The sequence below is a fragment of the Protopterus annectens genome, chromosome 3.part0 (assembly GCF_019279795.1).
Source record: "Protopterus annectens isolate FY-2018-M chromosome 3.part0, PAN1.0, whole genome shotgun sequence".
Taxonomy (NCBI): domain Eukaryota; kingdom Metazoa; phylum Chordata; order Ceratodontiformes; family Protopteridae; genus Protopterus; species Protopterus annectens.
The window spans coordinates 1,574,324,493-1,574,351,470 of record NC_056731.1 but is presented as its reverse complement, the minus strand read 5'-3'; positions in this window follow the sequence as shown (position 1 = coordinate 1,574,351,470).

The window sequence follows — 26,978 nt, the reverse complement described above, 5'->3', positions numbered from 1 at the left end:
AACAATTTGCCAGGAAGCCACAAATTTAACAAGAAACAGATCAAAATAATTCACAACTACTTTACTCAAGAATTCTGAACAAAGCCAAAACTAATGGAAGGGTGAACAAAGGCTACAAATGAGATACATTTAAATACTATTTTTGTATCTATTTGTTGATCATGTAAATCCATTGGAGAAAATGACGTTTTTCAGGTATGACCCAGGAGTACTGTCTGGGTGACTTGCTCACAGTCAACAGTATGCAAGCGGGGAAAGGAGGAGTCAAATCCTGTACTTTTGACTACAGGAAGCAGTTTAACAGCTCAGAGCCAAGTGCCAGACAACTCTAATTCATGTAAAAATTTAACAGAACAACAACAGATGTTGCTTGGTCATGCATTTTCAGATCTATGAAAACACGAAACTCTATTGACCAACATTGACTGACTGCAATCCTCAGTGATTTACGGAAAGAAGAAGCTAATGGAGCTGTAGCAGTTGATTTAGAGGATTATGGCTCCAAGTTCTTAATGAAATGCTTTCTTAAGTTATAGGTACAGGGTTTGATACTTCCTCCAGATGCCTAGGGTTTGATTCTTTCAACATCCATTTGTCTACTGTGTGAGTCTGAGAAAATTATTAAGCAGATAGTGCATCTATAGTTAATGAATGATAATTATGAAATTCAAAATGACTGGGACTTTAATGATGATAATAATTTGAAAGTTTAATGAATTGATCTGGAATTTACTTACTATAGCAGAATTCTTAGTTAGAGATGTTCAGGTTAAAAAATATGTCTTCAGGTATGATCTCGCACATTGGTACACAGACACACAGACACGCACACTTATGTGCACACCAGTGAATCCTACAGTTAAAATGAGACATTGTTTGTCCCATAGATAGTCCCTAAATGAGCCCAAGAAATCCTCTCTGTAATGTAAAAATGTGCTTTCCAACCACAGCCTTCAATTTTGAAAAAAAAAAAAATCAGGTCAGCTGTGTGGTGTGCTGGAAAGACTGAATATGTGCTTGAGCTTGTGAAAGTCTGTTCAGCTGCATGGTGAGTGAAAAAGTTTGAAATTGTGCTTGTGAAAATCATGTCAGCTGAGCTGTGAGTGGAAAAGTCTGAGACCGTGTTTGTACTTGTGAAAGTCATGTCAGCTGAGCAGAGAGTAAAAAAAACTGACACCGCACTTGCACTTCTGCTCCAGTGCTGAGCAGGTAAAGTGCACTTGTGTTTTCAGCTGGCAGGAACTTTTTTTTTTAAAACAAGGGATACTTTTTTAAATTTTTAGTATTCTATTGGCAACATGGGGCACACATTTTCACCAGGGGGGGGACATGTGCCACTCTGAGCCCCTATGTAGTATCACCACTCTCTGTGTCCAAGGTATAGCCTATGATTCCTTCCACCTTCATTTGCATACTGTGTGCCTCTGAGTGAGTCACTTAACTAGAAAGTGCTACTGTGTCACCCCCCCCAAAAAGGGATACTTGTGTCCATTGTGTTTACCCAGTTAACAAATGTGCATAGATAGATGTATAGATAGGCAGAGATATATAAACTCGAAGCTCTTGTGTCCTTGCCATTTCATAGGAAGTTCATGGCTACTGAGTCTTTCAACCATTTCGTCTTGCCAGTCACTTCCATAGTTTTTAACTCCCCATCTCAAAGAGGACTAGGCTAGTTAAGCCTGAGGTGAATTTATGAATACCCATCACATTATTCAGGTCCTGTTTGAAGAAAGAAAGTGTACCACACTACTTTCTCTGCAGGGGCAGTCTATTCTTGAGGTAAGAGAAATTTTGAGTAACAAAATCTGTCTCTCCAACTTGTTTTATTGATCTGCTGAAGCAAGTTTAAATCTCTTGTTCTGGAATTTATATGATTGTTTGATTTGCAAAGGTACATGAGAGCTAAACTACTGTGTCCCTCATTGCTCATAAGGCAAGGGATAGGTCTCCTTTGAGGAGTTATGTAAGACATAGAATGTGGACAATGCGTCTAGTCTTTTCTGGTAGCTTAAGATTTGTAAGCCTGTGATCCTCTTTGTTAGGTTCCTTTTTGTTAAGAACCTCTGCTTGAAATGTCTGCTGAGGTACATAACAAAGGGGGCACTGTATTTTATAATTGGTCTAATTCAGAGCTGAATACAAGGGGACAATAACATCTTTAGTTATGGATGATATTCCCATGTTAATTAGCTCTGCCAAGAAGAAGGATTTCCTGGCAACCGGTGCTACATGGTTATCAAAGGCCATGGAATTATCAGCTCATGTTCACAGATCTCCAAATACATTTTCATTATGAAGTTGGGTATTGTCAATGCTATATACTAGGGGATGTTGTGTCAGCTAAATGTAACGATGTTGCAGATTTTAGCATTTAATTTAAGGCTATGATCAACGCACCAAGCATTCATAAGAATACATTCCTGCTGGTGAGATTCTAAGTCAGAGGTGGATTTGACAATGATTTCCAGGTTGCACTCAACGGTAAACATGGCTGGCCATGGGTCTTGTTCTTCAATCTGTAAGTAGGAGAAGTAAATACCAAACAAAAGTGGTCCCAGTTCTTAGCCCTGCAGAACATTTCTGGTCACCTTTATGTTCTCTGATGCTGCCCCCAACACATGCACCATGTGGGTTCTGTCTTCTAGCCAATTAGCTATCCATCTTACTGCACAGGGGTTTATTTGTAATGCATTTTTTTTAATTCTGCTAGTTGGTCAAATCAAGGTAAGTTGTGTGTATCAACAGCTTGTATTACCTTTTTAGAGAAGTTCACCAGGTTCATTAGGTAGGATCTACCATTTACAAAACCAAATTGCTGTAGATTTAGCCTCATGAGATTTTAGATATCTATGTTAATCAAGATTGTTGTATTGTGATTCATGGCTTTACAAGTTAGGCTCATCAGGCTGATAGGTCTAGAATTTCTGAGGTCAGTAGTAGAACCACCTTCATGGCATAGTATCACCAGTGTTGTACACCACACTTTCAGGACTGAACCTGTAGCCAAATTCATATTAAATAAGTTATGGAGAGGTTTCACCATAGCATGCATAGTATCACTGAACAAACTCTCCAATATTTTATTAAGTCCCAGGCAGGAAGTATTCTTTGTCATGGACAGCATTTTCAGTATGTGTTCTTTAGTAATGATGGGAACTTTGAGTTATAGTGACCATGGGACTTTGGATAGTTGTCTCAGGAGAGAAATTTCAACTAAATGTATTTAATAGTATATTGGCAATGTCCACTCGGTCCAAGTGAGTTTCACCATTTAGTATGACTTCTGTATACTGCTTTGCACTTTTTCCTGAGTTTTCTAACATAACTAAAGGAGGATTTGTAATTGCACTTGGCTTCAGATGTCAACCTGACTTCATGGCTGCCTTAGTAGACTTAATAGTCTTTTTTTTAATTTTCAGTCAAATTCCTAATATTTTTATTGACTTGGAGGTCTTTAGATCAGTTGTAAACTGTAACAATTTTTCTTTTTTTTATAGATCTAATTTATGTTGGTGCACCAATCAAGGTGGTTTGATTTTTGAATTTCCCATTGTATTTGGATCTAGATGAGACTGGCAGTTTTATACATTTACTTATGTAGACATAAAACTCTTTTGCAAATTTATCTGCTGAAGGGATCTAGGATGATGTTGCTGTAAGTGATTTTTGAGACATCATCAAAGAATTTGAAGAGATTTGTGCACTTAAAGTGGTTTAATTCTGATATTTTGGTTTCAAAGGCTTTAGATAATTTGACAGAAGGGTTACTAGCTTATGGATGACTTAATCAGAGATGGAACTACTTGTAGATCTGTGTGTCATGACACTAGTATATTGAGTTTTTATTTATTAGACCTAAAACTTCTGTGCATATCCTATATTAAAGGTGTAACTGTTGTAAGACAGTGGGGGGGATCAAGTTCCCAGTTACTCTATCTCTATGTACACTAAATCCATCTAATACATGACCCCTTTATACCTGGCATAAGCCTGTCACTGACTTACAGAGGCACCCCACCTCCGACATCCACACACTTGGTGCATCACACATCCATCAGTACACTAAGTGTATACAAAGTAGACTGTGTAGTTGAAGAAAGTGTGTAATTCATAAAGCTAGCTGCTATTGGATACTGGTCTAGCACAGTGATCTAATGAGTTGACATACACATTTCAACCAATAACAGTGTGCATCTCAGCCAGGCATTACTTGGATCACATATAACCCTAACATGTACCAGAAAGCAAAGTAAATGCCCCACCAAATCTCCTTCTTGTTTCAGTGATATTTAGTGCCTGTGGTCCCAGCGAACACCAGTCTGTGACAGGATGGGAGGTGGTTGATAACACCCTAACAGACATGAGTGCCATCACCCTATTAAGTACATGCACTAAGAGCAATCCATGCCTTCACCCTCCCAGTTTTACATCCTATAAGATTAATGGCTTTCTCCCCTGCCCTGTCCAGCCATATCCTAACAGGGATTGGCTCCTTTACATTGGTCTCCCCACCCCAACATCACGGTAATTAAAGATGTACCCTCTGCAGTTATACAGGCACTAGGGGTTGACCACTGGCTAGCAGTACAACTGGTCTGATACCTTTAACTGGCAATTGCATACCATGTGATCCTTGGTATGTCACTTATCTGACAGTGATTCTGGGTCACTCCTGAAAAAAGGCACTTGTGTCTGTTGGGATTACCTGGTTATCACACTAAAAAAGCAAAGACATCAACACACAAACATACTTACATACATACCACCTTAAATGTTTTGGCCACTATACACTAGAAATACTTTTACTAACTTAATATAGTTGCAATTTACACTATCTGTCTTCCTATCCAGTCTCTTTCTTTCTTTATTTCTGTGACTGAATAAACAAAATTGATTAAACAGTATTCTTACCTATGAGAATATACAAACAGAATTACTAAAAATTTAATGCATTGGGCTTATTTTCTTGTATTGTATACCTCTATAATATGCATTTGTCTTGTATATCTACTTTAATTTGTATTATGTAAAAACTTTCTTGACTGTCAAAGTTAAGCTGAGGTTATTTAAAAATTTCTGTGATTGTATGGAGCTTTTCTCCCCGGGCCTCCACTGAAAATGGATCGTTGGGCCCAGTGGACTTTCCCGGTGAACAAATGTCAATAAGTAATAAATAAATACTACAGTTCCCACACATGACAGCTCTGGCAAGATCTTCTAAATCCTCCATCCCCCATACATGCTGTCAATGGTCAGAATACCTAGCCTCAACCACCTTCCATCCTGTCACAGACAGGTGTTCCCTGCTTATCCACCAAGCATGTGAGCAGTCTGAGCAACTTTGCTACTTGTTAACCCCTTCAAGCAATGAGTAGATTTTCTCTACCTACTTCTTCATCCAACCTAGATGCAGTTTCTGTCATCTTCCTTGTTTCTTGTCCATTATGGCAGTGACTAAATTCCACTGTTTGCTCATCTCATCCTGGCAGTTAGCGATGTCTTCCTTCTAACTTACCTGTCCAGTCAACAATAGACACCTGACCCCAAGTGTTTTTTCACTGATCAAGTCCTACAGCTCCTGACCCCATGTAATGTGAGAGTAACTGCCCCCTCCCTGCTTCAGCCAGCTTGTCATCAATCAGTTCCCACGCCCAGAACCACAACAGCCTACCCACATGATGAAAGCCAGTTTTCATCTCTTATTCCTTACATGCCTGACCATCTCTGTGAACCAGGTACTCTACATCTGAGTATAAGAGTGCAATGACCTCTTAGATCTGGATGATATTTCTTTGACAATTAGCTTTGCTAAATTTCTGACTACTGCTGTTACGTGATCAAAGGAGAGGGAATTATTAACCCAAGTTCAAAGATCTCTAAAGTGATTTGTAGCTATTCTTTCCCGTATGTTTTTTTTTTATTGTTGTAATGACTCTGTGTGATTGTGCCATAATTGTTTCATGGTTTGCAATATTTTTCCTTATCTTTCCTATTATTCTTCATTGTACAAAGCTTCTCCTGCTCCATGTAAAATCTCTGTGGAATACCATCTGACCTGTAATGTCATGTAAACTATTCCATTAAGGCTGTCAGTTCAATTCATGAAAGCAGTTCTGAGGACTGGGGTGCTTTTTTCTACTAATTATAATGATGTTCAAGCTATTGGCTTAATTTGTAATGTTGGAGTTCTAAGTATTTACAAGGATGGCTCTTGTAACTCTACCAGAGTTCAGCAGAAAGTTCAGATGACAGCGATGTTGATGGGGTGAAATATGATACATTATTTAAATCCTTATGTATGTAATGTTAACTGTTTTTTTTTCTGAAGACAATTAAGTATGAAATTGTAGAACATGTATGTAGTCCAGTTTATGAGGGAACAAAGGCTTATTCCTGAAATCATTTGGAAGGTGATAGTGAGAGGTTGCAATGATAATAGTGGTGGGAGTAGATCATCACTCCAAAGCCAACTTCATGCTACTTAAGTCAGAAGTGACAAACTTCATGACACCCATGCAGACGGGAACTGAAAGTTCAACTGCTGAATCCTACACTAAGGCACTGTACGAGCACATCCAGTCATGCATGAATCGTGCCATCCCAAATAGAACCAAGATGCTCTCATCCAAAAATGGAAGCCAATCTGGTGGTCCCCTGCCATAAACAAACTTTACAACAAAAGGAAGAAACTGTTGCAGAAAAGAGGAAAATACCAGGATGCAAAAAACTCCCTTACCAGCCTCAGTAAGAAACTGAGATCCCTCATAAAATCTTCCAAAGCTAGTTACGAAAATAAAATTGCCAAAGATTCCAAAGACAACCACAAGGCATTCTATAACTATGTCAAGAATCTAAATGGCAATGCTCAGATCTGCTCTGAGCTAAAACAGAATGGCATTAAATATACTGATCCCAAGGATATTGCCAATATCCTGGCAGATCGAATCAGTGCCAACCTCACCCCCCCTCTCACCCCCTAAATGGCCCATCTCAATACCGGAAGATTGCCAAATTCTGGTAATAACGGCCACACAGGTAAAAAACGCACTCTCCAAAGCTAAGAATACAGCATCCATGGGACCAGATGACATCCCGGGCTGTGTACTACATGAACTACAATATGAACTGGCACCTCACCTAAGTGTCATGTTTAATCATAGCCTCACCTCAGGTTTCTTGCCCACTGAGTGGCGCAGCGCTACAGTTATCCCACTCCACAAGGGGGGATCCACCTTGGATCCCAGAAACTACCGTTCCAACAGTCTGACAAGCCTTATCTGCAAGGCCATGGAGCGTATTATCTTGGAACTTATAAACAAAGACATTGGCAACCTTCAAACACTGGACCCCACCCAGTTTGGGTTCGTGAAGGGACGATCTTGTCTCCTGAACCTGATTGACTTCTTCAAATCAGTCTCCAGAGCCATGGACAAGGGTAAGGTGGTCCACACAGTCTATCTAGACCTTGCCAAGGCCTTTGACACCATCCCCCCACTCTGGAATCATAGATAAACTTACTAAGCTGGCCATTAATCCCTACGTCACCCAATGGGTTGCTAACTGGCTTACTGATAGAACCCACACTGTAAAAGTAGCCAGCTCCAAATCCAGCTCCAGACAAGTGGCAAGTGGAGTACCTCAGGGTTCAGTCCTGGGATCGCTCTTGTTTGGCATCTACTTCTCTGAAGTACAGGCCAACACTAAGGGACTCTGGCTAACAAAGCTCGCAGATGACTGCAAACTGGGAGCCATTACTGAATCCCCAAATGATGTGGATACTCTACAAAAGGGCCTTACAGAAACAGATGCTTGGTGCCAGAGCCATGGGCTCAACTTCAATGCCAAGAAATGTATAGCTATTCCCTTTGGGAAAAAACATGTATCTGTGAATTGCCATATAGGTGGCAGTACACTAAACACCGAAAGTGTGATAAGAGACTTAGGGACACAGGTGGACAGTGGTCTCACTTTCGATAACCACATCACCACAACAGTCAGGAAATCCTTCTATGTGGCAGACCTCATCACTAAGGGCTTTTCATCCAGAAAAAAGGAGGTCATTGTCCCACTGTACTCATCCCTCATTAGACCCATTATAGAATACAACGCCCCATTTGGTATGTACCTCTCAAGACATCTGCAACAACTGGAAAGGCCACAGAAATACCTCACTAAAAGAATCACAGGCCTAAAGCAGATGCTCTATGCTGACCACCTTAAAAAAACTCCAGCTATACTCTGTCACATATCGTCTACTCAGAGGCAATATCTGCTTAACATACAAGGCCATGTCAAACTCAGAGCTGTTGGACATGCTACACTTAAAGAAATTCCAATCCCTCAGAGCCACACGCTCCAGGGATCTAAACCTTGTCATAACAATAAACAAAACATGCTGGAGGGATAGGTTCCTGACCCAGAGACTCCCCAGACTCTGGAATAGATTGCCATGCATGTCAAGCAGAGTGCCTCTTTGACCCTCTTCAAAAGGAACCTTGACGATTGGATGGGAGAAAGGAAATTCACCCCGGGGATCACGTCAGACAGGGGTCCAGGGAAGTAAATAGTGTGGGAAGTAAATAGCCATGGAATTGTTATGGCTAGGCTTGTATAGGCGCTAGGGCTGATAGCCTAGTACCAACCTATGAACCTATGAACCTATGGAAATGGATTGTGATGTGCACATGGAAGTCATGTATGAAGAATGCAGAGATATTGAGTTAAAGTCCCACATGCACACTGGTGTGTGTGTGTGTGTGTGTGTGTGTGTGTGTGTGTGTGTGTGTGTGTGTGCGTGCATGTGTGCGTGCATGTGCATGCATGTGCGTGTGTGTGTGTGTGTGTGTGTGTGTGTGTGTGTGTGTGTGTGTGTGTGTGTGTGTGTGTGTGTGTGTGTGTGTGTGTGTGTGTGTGTGTGAAAACCCATTCTGCAATATTCAGGAGAGCTGAAAGGTTTGCACTGCACAACTAACATCATATCATATCTTAGCTTACATGATTGAAAATAATACATGCATAAGTAACTATTCCCATGCAAGCAAAATCACTGTTCAAGCCATTTTTAAAAACAAACTGAACCAAGCAAGAGGCTATCAACAGTGCAACATATGAATAAAACCTATGTTACCATTGCACAAACTTAACTGTAAGTCCTTAAAAAGTAATGCCATGTAAAACAGTAAAACACCCAAAGCAATATTGATTAGGTTACAAAATTGAGGACTGGATTCCTAAAGCTATTTGCAGATAGTGCAGCACACCAAAGGAAGACTTCAGCGCATCAGCTGTGGATGTGATTTCAGAAGACACAATAAAGGCAGTCCGAGTACTTAGCTATTCAGCATAGGATAATTACAGATTCTGCACATGCTCTTCCGTTTCCCAAACACATCATGCGCACCAAATGCAACTTAAATGTGACAAGCTGCAACACCAACTCGGTTTCTGAAATCTTTGGTATATGGTATATAGCCTCACAAGGAATAGAAGCTACTACTATGGATTCAGCCATATTCCATAAAAATAACAAAAAAAAAAAAAAAAAAGAAATGGAAAGAAAAATGCAACCTGCAGTTAATTAACTGCAACAGGTTGAGTAATACAAGACATAAATAAGGATGTGGCTGTGCATCCTAGAAGGCAGCCAACTAGAGTCAGTGCAAGGCTACAACTAAACCAGATCAATAGATAATTGATAGGTCTCTCCTAGACAGACAGTTGGTGCAGGCTGCCTGCAACATGTGTGCCCCAAACATGCCTTTGTGAACCCTGTGAGGAAACCCCATCCCCCTTGAAACCAAAGTGTGGCTCAGCCTGGGTGTACTTGCATCTGGGATATTCCATAGACATGGGAGATGCTGTGTGAGTGTCACAGACAGCTGCCAGTCATATTCTGGCAAAATTCCTAGCAGCAATGTGCAGCAATGTGGATGACCATATCCATTTTCCATCCACCCCCATAGAGCAGAGAACTGTAATGCACCAGTTCTATAACATTGCAAGCTTCCTTTATGTACTCAATGCAATACATTGCACACACATCCCTATCAAGATCCCCAGTACAATCTGAAGCAGATCAATATATAAACAGAAAGGGCTGGCCATCCTTGAACTGCCAGTTTGGTTGTGCAGCAGATGGCAGCATAACAAACCTCATGGCAACAGACCCTGGAAGTGTACATGATGCTGCCATATGGAGGAAAAGTGGACTGAGAGCTTCATTCCAGCAAATTGAAATACCTGAGGGACTAAGTTCAGGCATACAGCTAAGATGGAATATATGGATATCCCTCCCAACAATTTCCATGCTGACAATATATGTGTTTATTTCCCACAACAGGTGGCTGTGGTTATCCACTTGAGCTGTGGCTAATGACCCAATACTGTGAACCATCCTAACCTGCAGAGGAGGCCTACAATAGACAGCACGCAATGACCAGAAATACCATAGAGCATGTGTTTGGTGTGCTGAAAGGTAGGTTCAGATGTCTGGACACATCTGGGGATGCACTGCAATACACACCTGAGAAGGCAGCACAGATGATAATGTTGTGCGCAATGCTGCACAACATGCTAACTAGAACACATGGCAGTCTTCCATCTGCAGATGTCGATGAACTACCTCAAGAACCCTAGGTGTCAGAAGATGACATTCCGCCGGTATCAGAGGTGGAGCAGGAGGACATAAGGCCCAGAAGACACAGGCGTAGGCAATGTAGCGTGTGACCACAAGTACATGCCCAGGCAACATGGCAGCATCTGACCCACAACTTTGATTTATGACAAGCCACACGTACATAACAGCACAGATTTAACATTGCTGTTCAGGTGTTGCCCCACCACAGCAGCACAGATTGCATCTATTGGCAATTACCCACTAGATGTACACACTGAGTATTAGACATAACAACATAATGATAACATATAACATTATGAACATATACAGAGTTGTCACAACAGGGATCATCTACTCAGGGCACAACTGAAACAGGTAAGCATACAGACTCAGATTGTTGTATCAGTGTATGGCACACAAAAAGGGACATACAGTGCAACACGTTTCTTTCTTTGCACTATTAAAAGCTGCAAACAGATAAACAATGCAGGACATAATGCCGAACTGTTATTAATATCACAAGCCAAATATATCACTGTAAAGTATGGATAAAGTAATGTAATAAATGGAGTCAGCTATAGTTAGTAACACTGTTGGATGCATGTGGCATCATCAGACTTGTCATCGAACATAGAAAGATGACATTGTTAGTGTTCTGCATAGCAATCATCATCGCCTTGAGGTGAGAATGATACTACCAGCTAGAATAGATCAACTGTCTGTATTTCTGTAATGCAGTCTGGGGTGCCCACACTGAAGGCTTAAATTACAGTCTGGTCTGCCCTTACCATGTATGGAAACATTTGACCCAGGTTGCTCTACAGAGGAGACTGATGGGGTGACAACAGCATGAGGAGGTGAAGGAACATGACTGTGACTTGATTGGTTGTGATTGCCAGACCCACATTACATGGACTAGCAGAGGAACTGTATGCACATTGGAGCATAAATATTGATGACTGATGGACAAGGGTGGTTCTGCTGAGAGAGGGGCTGCCTCTCCAATGTGGAAATTGGTTAAGCACAGAGTTAGAATGTGCAGAACCTTGCTTGTACTATGGAACTACTGTAGTGCTGTAGAGGTCAGGAATTCTACTGACAGTGCCACAGACAACATACTGTTATCCTGAGCAGCCATTGATGCCATTACCTTACTGTGTCTGTGTTCCTGTCCTTCATGCAGCACACCCAGCTGGTGTGCAACATGATCTGTGGCATGGGCAAGTGCATGGATGTCAGATCCATGATGTTGCTGGGAATGTTCATTTGCCTGTAGGAGGAGGCGGACACCCACTGACACCTGTCCATGCACACCAGCTGCATGCTTATGTCTATTGTGGTGGCTAGTATCAATGTCTTGTGGGGAACTGTCAACATCAGCCACAGTCTCAACATGGGTCTGTTGCTCACAGGCCTCATCCTGTCCATTATCAGATATACCTTCATTATCAGAAATGCTGAACACATATCACTCCACATTTGTGGCTACAGCTGCATTCACATGACTGTCACTATTTTGGCCAGACTGCATCACCTTGTCACTGATCTGTGTGCTGGAGCCATGCTACCAGACTGAGACATCAGATCCCACATTGTGATCACTGGATGGGCTAAAGGAGGATAAGGGTAGATGATGTGCTAAAAGAAGAGACATATGGCAAAGATCAGGGCAGTGTGCTTATATCACATGCTGGATATCAGTAAAAAGATATGACACATATATCTCGCTGCTATGTTACATATAATAGTGACTTACCATTAGGTCCTGTCTGTGTGTGCGTTATGGAATATACATAACAGGGAGTTGACAGGTTACATATTCAACATACATGACATATTTAATGAATACAAACATAGTACACACCTGACAAGTCCTCATGGGAAGACAGTGTGGTATAAGAGGGATGAACTTCGACTATTGTAGAGAAACAAAGTTAGCATTATTAATCACATCATTGCCAGCATGACCATTCAAACAGCATGAAACATACAGTAGGTTTTACATATACATACCACTTGTTTGTGCACTTGATGATGCAGTCTGTCCTAAGAATGGGTAGAAGGACACAGTATTAATGGAAGACAGCAACAGGAGTAATAGCAGTAACATGTATGACAGATAGGTAATAACATACCACTGACAGTCTCCTGCTGTTGTGAATTTGTGTGTTGTACTGTGGATCCTGCAGTGGGAATGTAAAGAGAAAGACAACATAGTCATGTATGTAGGCAACAGAATGCTGACAGCATGACATATGCAACACAGTAACATGGACTGTGGATACTCACATTATGGACATTGCACCTGTTGGCCAGATGTCCTTGTCTAGAAAAAAACGTGACATTAATTTCATGTATCACATGTGTGCTACACATTGTTGCATACCTGGTCTGTCTGTACTTGAATCTGCATTGCTTGGGCCCCCACTGGCTGTACCTGTAGTGTACAATGTTAGGGGAAATATCAATATGACAGCAAACAGCAGTGCCATAACATGAGGCTAAGGCAATAACAGGTAGTAGTCACAATAACACAGTATGAAGACACTCATCTGCTGTGCCATGGTGTTGTCCCAGAAGTAGGTATTAATGCAAACAGCATTACACATGTTGACTGCACTGTTCTGTCTGTACTGCAGTTGTATGAGTACATGTTGTTGCACTTACTTTAATCATCATCACTTTGTATGGATCTGTATGCACGATTCAGTTCTGCTGTTGTAAATCCGAAATGACAATACATGAATATACATGCAACAACAGCCTGGAACTCCTGCTTCTATCACACTCCCGGGTATGCATCGCTCCCACTTGACATATGCAGGGAGGTAAGAAATATTGTGATCTCAGTGTGGGGGGGTCAATGGTTGGCAACCACCAGTGGCATCCCTCTGTCCCTCTCATATCATTGTAACCTATTGGCTGCATGGAGGATCACATCAAGGCTCCGTCACTGATAGGCCTCATGGGATCTATTGTGACCTCCAACCACAATAATCATGTTGGTGATGTCAGCCCACACTTTATTCTTTCATACTATATTCCCTGCATGTCCAAGGAGTCTCAGTCCATGTTGCCACATAGCATCTACTATGATGTCATTTTCCTGTGGGGAGAAATTGCTGCCCCTAGGTCTGTTTGCCATCTGAAAGACAGTGATAAGCACATGTTCATATTCATGTGGGGGAGCAGTTATGTAGAAGATTATGTGGACAGCAAAAGTTTATGAAACACTCACTGTGACATATAGTAATGTGACAGATAAAAAGTTACAACACTGACTGCATATATAACAGTTGTAAAATCAACATAACTTGTGATACATGTAGAAGTTGCCAGCGGGATTCAAAATCCTTATCCTACATATCCATTGAAGGGAGGTCCAAAGACTACAGCATCATGCCACAGGGATTTGTAGGCATTTCCCATTAAAATACTACACAAATTATCAATTTAACAGCTTTCAGAAAGCACTGGAAAAACTTAGTGTCATAAGCAGGCCACAGAGAATAAGGATCTTTTTAATATTAAACCAGTAGTTGTAAGCCTTGTGTTAAGAACCATCAATGAATAAGTATCTGTAACAGCAAAATAGCACAGTACATATGGATAATATTAGAATCCGTAGGTTTCTGTATGTATAACACAGAGTGTATGAGTCACCCACCAGACATATGGATAATCCATAAATTTGTCTTTATCTACTGTTCATTTTTGCTATATAAATCTGTATATAGAACTACTTATGGGAAATTAATGCATGTCCTTAATGCAGATGTTGACACCTGTATGCATAAAGATAAAGCAAACAGCACTCCAGTAAGTTACAGAATGAGTAATGTTACCAAAGGTAATATTCCCCTAAACAGATGCTAATTTACCTTATCAGCTACTTATGACTTGGGTATAGCTGAAAGTAAGAGCACCTAATGTGTATCCATCTTTAAGTACCATCTGCATCATACATAATTAATGAGATTCATTAAAATTCCAGGTTTTGGAATCCCATTTGTACATATCCACGTAAGTTCTTGAAATCTGGCACATTATCCAATAGCTTGGCATAACAGGAAGGTGCTATGTACAAGTACCCAATAGGCAGCTATAAAAGGTACCATGTGTAGCATGTGTCTGTTATCTTCTATTGATCTAATAACATGACAAAAGCTCCACTTTAAACATTGATTTTGATACATTTACAGATCAGACCAATGCTGCCTGTGAACTGAGTGGGACCTCAGTGAGCATTTTTCCATTTTTACTACATTTTTCATTGGAGTATTGAGATGGCTACTTCCAGGAGGCTTCAATGTGTACAGGTGCCCAATTGGACTGAGGAGGAAACTGCATAGATGCTAACTATCTATGCTGGAGTGGAGCATCAGATAAGAGCCAGACCAAAGAACTTCACCATGATCAACATTTGGAACCAGATTGTGATGGAAAACTGATGATGTATGAGGACCTACCAGACTGCAGTGCCAGTTCTTCACTACTATGATGACCTGCACTGGGAGGACACAGAGGCACTTCATCGGCGGGTCACTGAGTTGTAGAGACAGCCAGTGGATCCCTACAGTAAGTGTCACAATCATACGCATAGCTGAGCATTCCTACAGAATTTAGAGATATAACTGTGTCCCAAATACATCAGATAAATTGCTTTTATAACTATTAAGTAGCTGCTTTGGCAATTAGCTCATCTGGATAATTAAGATGTGGTGACTACTCTCCATATAAGCATGGGCTCTATTCCCATGCTGTTAATTTATTTACTAATGTTTATAATACACATAATTCTGAACTTTATAGATGTACATCTGTTTTCCAATGACATAATTTCACACATGCACTATAGTCATGTGTCATTGATGCCTATAGCACCTAGGCCACTGATGACTATACATTTCATAGTTATCAGTTATACTATGACAATATTGCCTACTTTCACTGTATATGTCTGAACAGTAACTCATAAATAACTTCTTTACTTAATTCCTCCTAATGAAGTGGACATTCTTACTATAGTCCCATTTGTTTAAGCCAAGAGGAATGCCTGTCCAACTATATGTTTTCAGTTATGTGTTGCTAGCTGTTATTTATTTTATTGACATTTATTAACTGGGTTTGTCCAGTTGGGCCATAGACCAATTTTCAGTGGAGACTCGAGGAGAAAAGCTCCAGATACATACAGTATACAATACCTAAAAGTTCAGTTCTCAATACATAAAAAATTCAATTTAGAATAAATAAAATTTCAGTTTTTTATTATGGTACTTGTTCAGCAAAATACTACTGTCAGAGCAAATCCATAAAAGTTTTAAAGTGGTGGAGTAGTATGTATGTTAAGGAAGCAGTATTTTGGGAACAGTACAGTTGTGAGGTGTGAGAGATGAGAATGCATGTATAAGGTGGGAGGGGTATCTGGAGGTAGATTAAGATGCTAATGCAATATGAGGAAAAATTTGGAGAAGATTAGGATAAAGGAGAGTAGTGGAATTAGGTAGGGTCTTGACAAATTTGGAGAAGATTAGGATAAAGGACAGTAGTGGAGTTAGGTAGGGTTATGACAAGTACAAGTTTTGGTGTTAAGTATTATAATGGCCAGTAAGTATCAGAAGTTTCAGTATTCATCTGTTATCTGTAGGAATACAGATAAATATATGTAGTACCTGTGTGTTAAGACAGAATATGTGCTGCTTGTTATCTTTGCCTGTAAGGAAACTGGCCAACATGCCTATATTTTGTTGTGCTGTGAATTCAAGTCCATCTAGGGAAAACATATCATTATATTGTTATCTTGGTTTATTTCACACATAGTCAAATATTCCTCTCTACATAACTGCCTATTGATATTAACATTTATTTTGTGCATGGTTACAAATAACTCAGTTATTCATTAAATTTCTGTGAATATATTTATAATCTATAATGTTCTGTTAACAGCATTTCTTTCAGTGCAGGGTTATGTGTAAAGCTTGCAACAGACTGTTATATGTTGGACAAAGTTTTGTGCACTATGGTATTATTTTCAAAAGTGCTATTAAGTGTTGTTTTGTCATTCATTCTTAAATTCACTTCAACAACTACCTCATTGTTATCTTTTGAGTGAGTCAGGTAGTCAGGCTTACAGCTCAAATGCAGAATAGGGAGACAGAGTGATGTATGCATTTGACTTGTGATGTGCTCTTTGCCAAGGAATATCTTAAAATGTAGTCCTTCCACTTAACTTACTGTGTCCTTGATGTACAGCATCAGTCTCTGTTAACAGAAGTTATGCAACACATGACACTGTAACACTGTCCTATTGCCATTACCGGTTGTGACCACAGTGCTGACTTGAATTCATTCTTGCTAATTATTTGCCTACATGCCCAGCTTGTATTCATTATTTTGAAATCTGAAGCTATGATCCATATTAGTAGCCTATCTCCTATCCAGGTGCTGTCATAACCCCAAGCCTTATCACTGCATTCATAGCACCCCCTCTCAGGTAACATGGATTAGCTAGGCAGGTAGGTGTCAAGATCAGAGTCTGGCTGTACGTCAGTGTCATAGGTTTGAATCTCATATCCTTCTTCTGTGTTCAAACATGCAAATGTCTGTGTGGGGCATTACAAAGTGAGTATGGTGATTATCGGCTGTTCTTCACAAGTACATTTTATAGAAACTGATCTGAGCAATGTATACCCTATTATTTGAGGACTACATCATTCATAGTTGTCCTTTTCTTTTTTCAGACAATGAGGACAGGACCTGAAATCATGCCCTGTGCATTGAGCAGCTGCACAGACTTGAAGAGCAGTGGAGGGAGAGAGGTATGCTATTTAAATTTTCTGTTTAGTTATATAAAATGCATCTGATCCTTGTTATAGGCCTGTATGTTTTACATTGCCATGTATATTGCTTAGAATGCCTGAATACCCAGCATGCATCAGTAAGGTAAGTGCAATAATCACACTATACCTGTGCTTAACAGTCTGAAATACAAATATTTTGAAATATCATTAAGCATTAAGCCATGTTTTCTGAAGACAGTTTTGAAAATGTAGGCCACAATGTAGGTTTGTGCATCTGTCACACATATTTTTGTGGGGGATGTTTTATACAGAAGACTGTAGTGGTTTGACTGCTATTTATAATGCATTTGTTGGCACTTGTATGTGTAGATGTGTTTTCTAGTTATCGATCTGTTGTGTATAGCCTGTCTACTCACAGATTGAATGGCGGCCTACTGTGTCAGTGCTCACAGTGTCATTTGCAAACTGTACGGGATACCCTTCAGTTCAGCATTGGTATTGCATCTGTGTACAACACTTAGGGTGTTTTTGTGCAACATACTTGTGCCCTGTGGTTGTGGTTACTTGTACAGATAGGCATTTCTTTGCAACATTTCATAATCAGCCAGCATCACCAGGATGTTTGCATTTTGCAGGATGCTGATTGCTAATAATTGTAAGTACATCATGCATACAGTTATAGTCATACAATACTGCTTGTACAGCATATACTAGATTCTCATGTGTCACAGGCTGTGTCTGTCTTCATGACTGAACATTATAACTATTTGTTACTGTTGTATTCTTTATATTGATGGGGGCGTCAGCCAATTACAATGCTGCCTTGCTCAGATGTTAGTCACAGGGCTTGTCTAGTTTCCAAGTTATTGTCATCTCACTTTGTCTTTATTTAAATAATGCCACTTGGTGGCTTGGCTGTTCATATAACTCATTACACTTCAGTTTATATTCACACATAGACATAACTGCTCAGGGAACACATGTCAAGACACTTAGCTGGACAGTTTACTGAGGCAGACAACATTATTAAACAGTGCAGATCCCAATAATAATGTTATCTTGATGTTTACAAGCTTTTATTTTGTCATATTTCAGTCATATTAACTCATTCACTCCAGAGCAGCTCAGAAAATGCTGCCTGCTTACTTCCACCATAGGAACAACAGTGCAGCCTGAGCTCCTTTTCAGATAATCTATTTGTAATACCATATAGAAAACAAATGTTCATAACTCTTTAACCATAAGAGCTAGACTTAAAATGTAAATGCGAAAGTTATTCAGCAGACACTGACCTATCTAACAGTGTAAATGTTGATAGTGTGTATGTAAGTCATTATTAAATATTTGCCAAGGAATGTCTGTATTAAGCATATTTTCTACCTTTTTGGTACAATAAATGACAATACCATGGAGTATGTACCATTTAGACCAATATAATTTGTAATTAATTTGTTTGAATGAATGCTAGCTTTAAAATGATACCTTAACCATTACTGTCTGATGCTCTGTTACGGAGTTATTCACAGAAATATGATTAATATCCCAATTCATGTTAGACATAGCCCCTCGCTGACCCTCTTCAAGTGAAATCTGGACGTGTGGATGGGAAATCACAAATTCACCCCTGGGATCTCTTCTGTGTCCCTGCTAGACAGAGGCACAGTAAACTAATCTTAAAAGGGTACCTTCTGTGACCTACTTTATAGAGGCATAGTAGGCTAATCTAATAGGGAGGTGGAAGCCAAATACACTCTGGCTAGGCTTATAAATGCCCTAGGGCAGATAGCCTAGTATCTACCTATGAACCTATAATATTATATTTCTCATAACTGATAAATATACAAAGCATAATATTTCATCACCTGTAACAGACAGAGACTACATATCAGTGTACAAGTTGTGTAGCTCAATGTCAGCTTCAAAATTATGCATCATGTGTGTTGTTACCATACTCCCTTGCAAAGATATGGGTATAATAATGAAAAATATAGCAAATGGATAATTTCTATAATTCTACAAGACTAAACAAGGTATGATATCTGTGCATGTGTACAGCATACAGACACAGTTCTTTTACCATGTTGTAAGGAGTAATACTGTCTTCAAAATGAGGTATTACTTGGGACATTGACATGCCCCCTTGCAAAGTTATTTACCAAAATATGTAAAAAAAATCATAATTTCCACAACCTATGTCCTAAACAAACTTTAATATCTGTACATGTTTACAGCATAAAGACACAGTTCTTTTACCATGTTGCAACTATTAATACTGTCTTCAAAATGTGGTATTACTTAGCACATTAACATGCTCCCTTGCAAAGTTATTTACGAAAATATGAAAAACATTCATAATTTTCATAACCTTATTCCTAAACAAACTGTGATATCTATACATGTGTACAGCCAATGGGCACAATTCTTTTACCATGTTGTAAGGACTAACACTATCTTCAAAATTAGGTATTACTTGGCACAATTACATGTCCCTAGCAAAGTTATTTACCAAAATATTAAAAAAAGCATAACTTCCATAACCGAAGTCCTAAACAAAATATGATATCTGTACATGTGTACAGCATACAGACAGTTCTTTTTCCGTCCTGAAACTAATAAAACTGCTTTCAAAATGAGGTATTACTTACCCTGATGACATGTTCCCTGACAAAGATGTTTAGCAAAATATGAAAAAATATCATAATTCTCATAACCAGGGTCCCAAACAAACTGTGATATTTGTACATGTGCACGGCATATAGATGCAGTTCTTTTTATATCTTGTAAGTACTAATACTGTCTTCAAAATGAGCTACTACTTAGCATGCTGACATGTTCCCGACAAAGTTATTTAGCAGAATATGAAAAAATATCATCATTCTCATAACCAAATTCCTAAACAAAACATATCTGTACATTTGTCCAACATACAGACACAGTTATTTTTCCATTCTGTAACTACTAATACTGCCTTCAAAATGAGGTATTACTTACCCTGATGACATGTTCCCTGACAAAGTTGTTTAGCAAAATAGGAAAAGAAATCATAACTCCCATAACCATAATTGTAACCAAGCTGTGATATGTATACAACAGACAAACTTTTTTCCATCTTATAAGTACTAAAGCTGCCTTCAAGATGACAAGTTCCAGACTTTTAGAGCTAAATATGAAAAATATCTGTAGCACTCATAAACATATGGAGTGTCCCACACCTGTGCTTGCAATGTAATAATTACTTTTGCTAATGTGAATAACAGTGACAGCTGCCAGTGATATTACCTGACAAGTGCTAATGACTCAGTGTTATACTGTAACTGCACATATTGTTACAATGTTACCTGACAAGTGTTAATGACTCAGTGTTATACTGTAACTGCACAAATAATGTGATAATCACCTGCATGTCTCAAGTGCAAGATTCTGCATGCTCTTACAAAGGTGATAATTACTCCACATAACCTGTTGAGCAAACATTCATTACATTCATGGTGCAAGTATTTTGTAAGACTGAGTCATTACCATCTGTCAGGAAAAGCCAGGAGTAGTGCTGTAAAGTTTTATAACAGTTCTGTGTTACTTAGCCCTTCCTGTCATCTAAATGCTACACATGACTGAGAAAAGCAGAAAAAAATAATTATTGCAGGATGGTTAGTGACATTCTCTTCTACAAGGTAGCACTCTCCTCAAACAGTTGTTCTTACTCAGCATGGTCACCAGCTCCCTACCACAGTTATTTGCCAAACTAAGAAAAATATCATAATTTACATTACAGAATTCATAATCAAATGATTATCTGTACCTGCATACAGATAGTTCTTTTACAATCTGAAAATGAAGTGTTCTTGGGGAACATATGGAGAAAATATAGGACAACAGTGATGTTGCAAAGAACTGGACGTCCCTCCAAAATTGATGAAAAGACAAGATGAAAATTTGTCAGGGAGGCTACCAAGAGACATAAGGAGATACAGGAATATCTGGTAAGTACTGGTTGTGTACTACATGTGACAACAGTCTCCTGCATTGTCCATATGTCTGGACTATGGGGTAGGGTTGCAAGATGGAAGCCTTTTCTTACACAGAAAAACACCCAGGCCTGACTAAAATTTGCAAAACAATACATCAACTCTCTCAAAAGCATGTGGGAAAATGTGTTATGGTCTAATGAGACCAAGGTTAAACTTTTTGGCCACAATTTGAAAAGGTACGTTTGGTGCAAAAACAACACAGATGGAACATTATGAGTACATAACTTCCTTATCTGATGTTGTCTGAGTATGCATAAGCACCAAAATGAAACATCTCCCCAGTGACAACTTCCGCAGTCTGTCCTACTATGCACAAGTACCAGAATGCAACATTTCCATTGACAACCCCTTCAGCAGCCCTTCCAAGTATGCACAAGATCCAACATGAAACATTCCCCCAATGACCCCTTCATTAATATATCCGAGTATACACAAGCTCTAAAATGAAATGTTGGCAATGTGACCCCAGCAGTAGTATGTCCAAGTATACACAAGCATCAAAATGAAACATTTGCCATGTGACCCCTTGAGTAGTATGTTCAAGCATGCACAAAAACCAAAATGAAACACGTCCAGAAGTGCTAGCAGCTATTTACCATACATAAATCACATTTTCCTTAATTATCTCTGTAAAAAATAATTGCTGCTATCACAACTAAATAAACTGAGTGGAATTTACAAAACTAGTCCTATCAAGTATGCACAAGCACCAAAATTAAACATTTCTACTAGTCTAGAATTTCTACTAATCTTTCACAAGGATTGCTCTCAGCAAGTCAGGGAAAATGTCAGTAGAATCATGGACAAATCCACAAATAATTGGTGACTTATTTTTCTTTTGACCCCTTGAGATGTTATGCCTAATGACTATGATTTCTGATTGATTTGTGAATTGGAGTCAGGCATGCTGGTGGACCACAGCATGGTGGTGTAAGACAGTTGCCTATGGCATAGTATGCCTTTCTAGGGCATGCCCTGCACTCAACTACCTGGTAAGGCAGACTTACTGCATCTTACTGCCTTATATTTCTGCACTATGTAGAGCTGTCCTGCTACACAGCAATGTTTGCCAGCCCAAGGCCAGTAGTGCCTATTAATGTTTAGGGTTCTAGGTTCTCCTGTGCACCATTCAACTAAACAGGAAGAATGCTATACATCACAGGAAGCTACTGTGATTCATGTCCATAAACTACAGTGGTTCCTGGCAGTGTACTAAACACAGTGACATAGTAATCCCCAGGTTTATAACTTCATCCACTTCATCTTACTCTTAACATCTTACCACCTCATTTCCTCCACACCACCTCTTAACCTTTCACCTTTAATCTCCCTTATTTTACTTACCTTCTTTTTTGTCCCTATCCTATCCTGTCTCCTTATTCTGCTCTGTCTCCCTCCCTACTATAATGTCTTTTTCTAATCAAATCATATATGAATTTTTTTCTCTAATATTTTTATTCTGAACTACTCTTAATCCTTACAGGGGTACTCTACACTTTCTTCTGTGTACTGCAGTTACTATACCTTATTTGGAAATACTTACCTCCATGAACACAATGCTTTTTTTTTCTCTTGTGCTCTACTTCCTGATGCTCTATCTTTCTATACATTTCAACCCGATAATAGTAATAACTTCTACTCCTTCAATATCATGTTTTACTACTGTATTTTTGAACACTGTATTGAATCAAAGTACTTTTGAATTCTTACATGCATAAATGCCATATTAATGTTATTATCAGCTCAGTTATGCACATGTGTAAATGTTTTGTGTCGATCAAGCTTTTCTCCCAGGGCCTCCATTGAAAATGGGTTCCTGGCCCAGTCGGACTTTTATATTTTTGAATACCATGGCATCATCTTTGGTTTACATTTGCAGCCTCACTCTTCTTAAAACTGCAATCTTATTACTCAGAATTTCTGCAGTCCATGTTGAAGAAATTATGGGAAAACAAAGCTTACCCACATAAGTCAATATTGACAGTTTTTGGTATAATTTCCTTTGCAGTAACCATTCACTTCTAATTGCATACACTACTTTTACTACTATTTTTTTGTTTTTACAAAGCAGATAAAGGAGGCAAAGTGAATACATCCATACATGAACAAACATTGAACTATATTACAAAATCAGATATTAATTGTACGTTTTAGTTCAAGGTGCAGACTTGTCAACACACATATCTTACGACTGTCCAGATTATTGGCTCATATTTATGGTCTGTTCCACTTAATAATTATATTGTTCAGGGAAATCTTTGAGGATTGAATTCACAATAATGGCAGATGTGGATAGTAACACAAAACTTTTAATTCAAGCAACTTTCTGTGTGTGTGTGTGTGTGTGTGTGTGTGTGTGTGTGTGTGTGTGTGTGTGTGTGTGTGTGTGTGTGTGCATGTGTAGTCCAGTGAATACCCGAGCAATTAAATGGTTCATCAAAACATGCATTCAACCTGCAAGCCACAAGTTTCAGCCATACCTCTAAACTGCAGACACTGAAAACACATGCAAAGCTAAATATCTGGGCACTGAATTAGCTAAAAAAGGGTTGCCCACCCATTCAGACTTTCCGGGTCACCAACATCAATAATAAATTAAAGAATAAATGAATAAACAAATAAATAAATGTTTTGACATCCCTCACTTTTCATGGCATTTAAGGCTGAAAGGATAAGAGGTTTGAGGCAGGTTAAAATAGGATTGTGATATCACTGATCTTTGCTCTAACCACCTGTAACTGAAAATCAGTGCCATTACTGGCTGCAAACTTGAAAATGCATTTATCAGTTGTTACGTTTGTCATGAAGGACCAACCATTGTAAGCTTACTGATGTTTGGCAATAATAATAATCAGACTACAGAACATATAAAGAAGCAAGGTATCATGGAGCACAATTTGCTTTGAGCGAACACTTCCAGTACATTCACCTCTACTTTCTAAAAGACGTCTCAGCTGCAGATGAACTCTGCTTGTTTCACATTCAGGAGCTTTGTAAGCGGCTGTCATTTCTGAATGGCAGCAGTAACTCCAGCTGGCAAAGTGGCACACAGAAACCTTTGGTCTAAAAAAAAAATAAATAGAAGGATCTCGCAGCAATTCTGGTGAATGCAGAACAAAAGGGAATTGCTACTGCTGGGCAGTATATTTATTCTAACAGATCAAATAAACCTTAGATTGGGGGTGGAGGTGTTATACAACTGGTGGCTTGGGCTGGTAAAATCTGATTGGCTGCCACCACTTGCTTCTTGCAATACATGGAGAATCGGCTTACTGTAATAATAAACCGATAGAGTGCATGTTAAACCAATTTTCTCCGAAAAGTCAAATACTGACATCATGTAAATCCAAACTCAGAACTAAGTTGAGAAAGTAAATGAAAAAGTTCAGGTACTTTTTCAACTTAATATTTAACATGGGAGCTACAATAGTAAATGTAAAGTTAAAATCACTTGTGGAAGACACTCGGGTATAACTCCATACAATTACTACCGTCACATAGTGCACTCAGATGTAAGCACATAGGAGCTATCTGACGGTACTCGGGGTTAATGAGTTAATCTACTATACCTTCAGTCTCATATTTGTATTTGCAGAATTCACAAGTAGATGGGATGTTAATAAATGTATGTAAGAATTCAGATGTTCACATCAGCTTCATTTTAAGATCAGCTATGATCTTCATAGGAATGTGCAGTGTGATATACATTTGCTTTTCATTGTTATGGTCTTGACTACTGACGTACATTGCATATGGTGGTACAGTGGACCATGATCATAACATATTTTAACATTTCATGAGGACTGTTTTCTGCCTGTTCATTGTGTCACAATGGTTATGTTATGCAGACAGGTTGTATCAGATATGCACATGTAATTTCTGTGGTGGTTTGAGATTCATCTTAACAGACCATGGAACCCATGGATGATCAACAATCAGACTCAGATAACAAGTGCATGCCAGGCCACTGCTGGAGTCCTAATATGAGAATGGCGATGACGATGACAAAGATGATGACAAGGAAGCTGGACTTGTGCATGAGCCACCATACCTGCTGCACCCTGGAGGAGATGACCCTAGGACTGACAGAGAGATGATTATTGGGAGAGATCCATATGGTTGTGACCAATGTGTTACAAACATAGGTGAGGAACATGATAGGGAACTTTTTCCATGATATGGCATGGGCTATGCACGAATCATTTAGGGAGATAGCCCGGGAGATCATTTGTGAGGTCATCCCAATAAGGCTGGTCCCTCAAGTCCATAAGTACTATCTGTGTGCTCCAATTGTGTTATACTGCCAATATGCTGATTGCCATATAATTGAATGGACAGTATATGCTCTCTTGTGCATGCATACTATGTAGCTGCCATTCTCATGTATAACATGTGCAAACATACCATGCAGATGTTGTCCTGTGACATTTAATTATGTTTCAGTGTGTGCATGACACACCTTCTGCAATACTGGCATTCATTAATCGATGATTGTACATATCTCTGCACATAGTCAGATCCATACTGACAGACCACTGTGCCTTTGACATGTCAGCATTCACTGACTTATACTTGATGTGCTGTAATGATGTTCACAGGAGTGTCCTCTGCTCAGTAATGAACAGGCTGCATGACATACACCTGTGGTTATTTATTCAGCATTGGCATGACAGGATATGTGTAAAATTCTAAGCTTACTTACCTATGCCTGTTGATATTGCATGATTGCACATTACTTTGTATGTGTGATTTATACATACCCATTTTTGTGGACATCAGCAATACAGTCTGCCCAAGTGACATACATTTGACATTAGCTTAAATGTATTTTGGGATGACTTCAACAGCACCCTGTGTGCTGTACACATGCATTTTCAATGTGTATCATTACCTTGTTGTCCTGCTTTATAGCTGTCTTCCTTGACCTCACTTCTACCTTCATACGTACATAATATATCTTGCAGATACATTTGTCCTTGTTGCAGTTATTGGCCATTGTCATGCATTATGTTGTTGACATGGTGTACATACGCCAAATGTATGGCTATTTTATGAATGCAGGACTTCTGCACACAAGTTGCTGTTACTGCTTGCAATACAACCTTGTTCTCATTATACCTGTGTGTTAACCAGTGTACATTGTTGAAATTAATATCCACAATCTGATTTTTAAGCTTTAGTGTTAGATTTCTGCAAATATTCTTACATGCCATTGGTTTGTGTATTGACATTGCTTTCATGTATGTCCCATTTAGGCCACTGACATATACGCCTACAACTGTGTGTTATCTTTGACATGGTATAGGTGTGTCACATATATGCATTCTATTACACATTAGTTTGGGTTGTATATTTAGCAGTCATTTTGTTGCTTTGCTGCAGTGCTGCTGTTTGGTACTGTGGCTTTTACATGCATGGTCAGAGGTTCATTTCTTACCTCTGCTGGAGTTATCATTCTTAGATCTACATTTACTCTCCTGTGATGAAGCATAGCTTGCACTTGCACTGCTGACAGACTACTTCATTATGTGT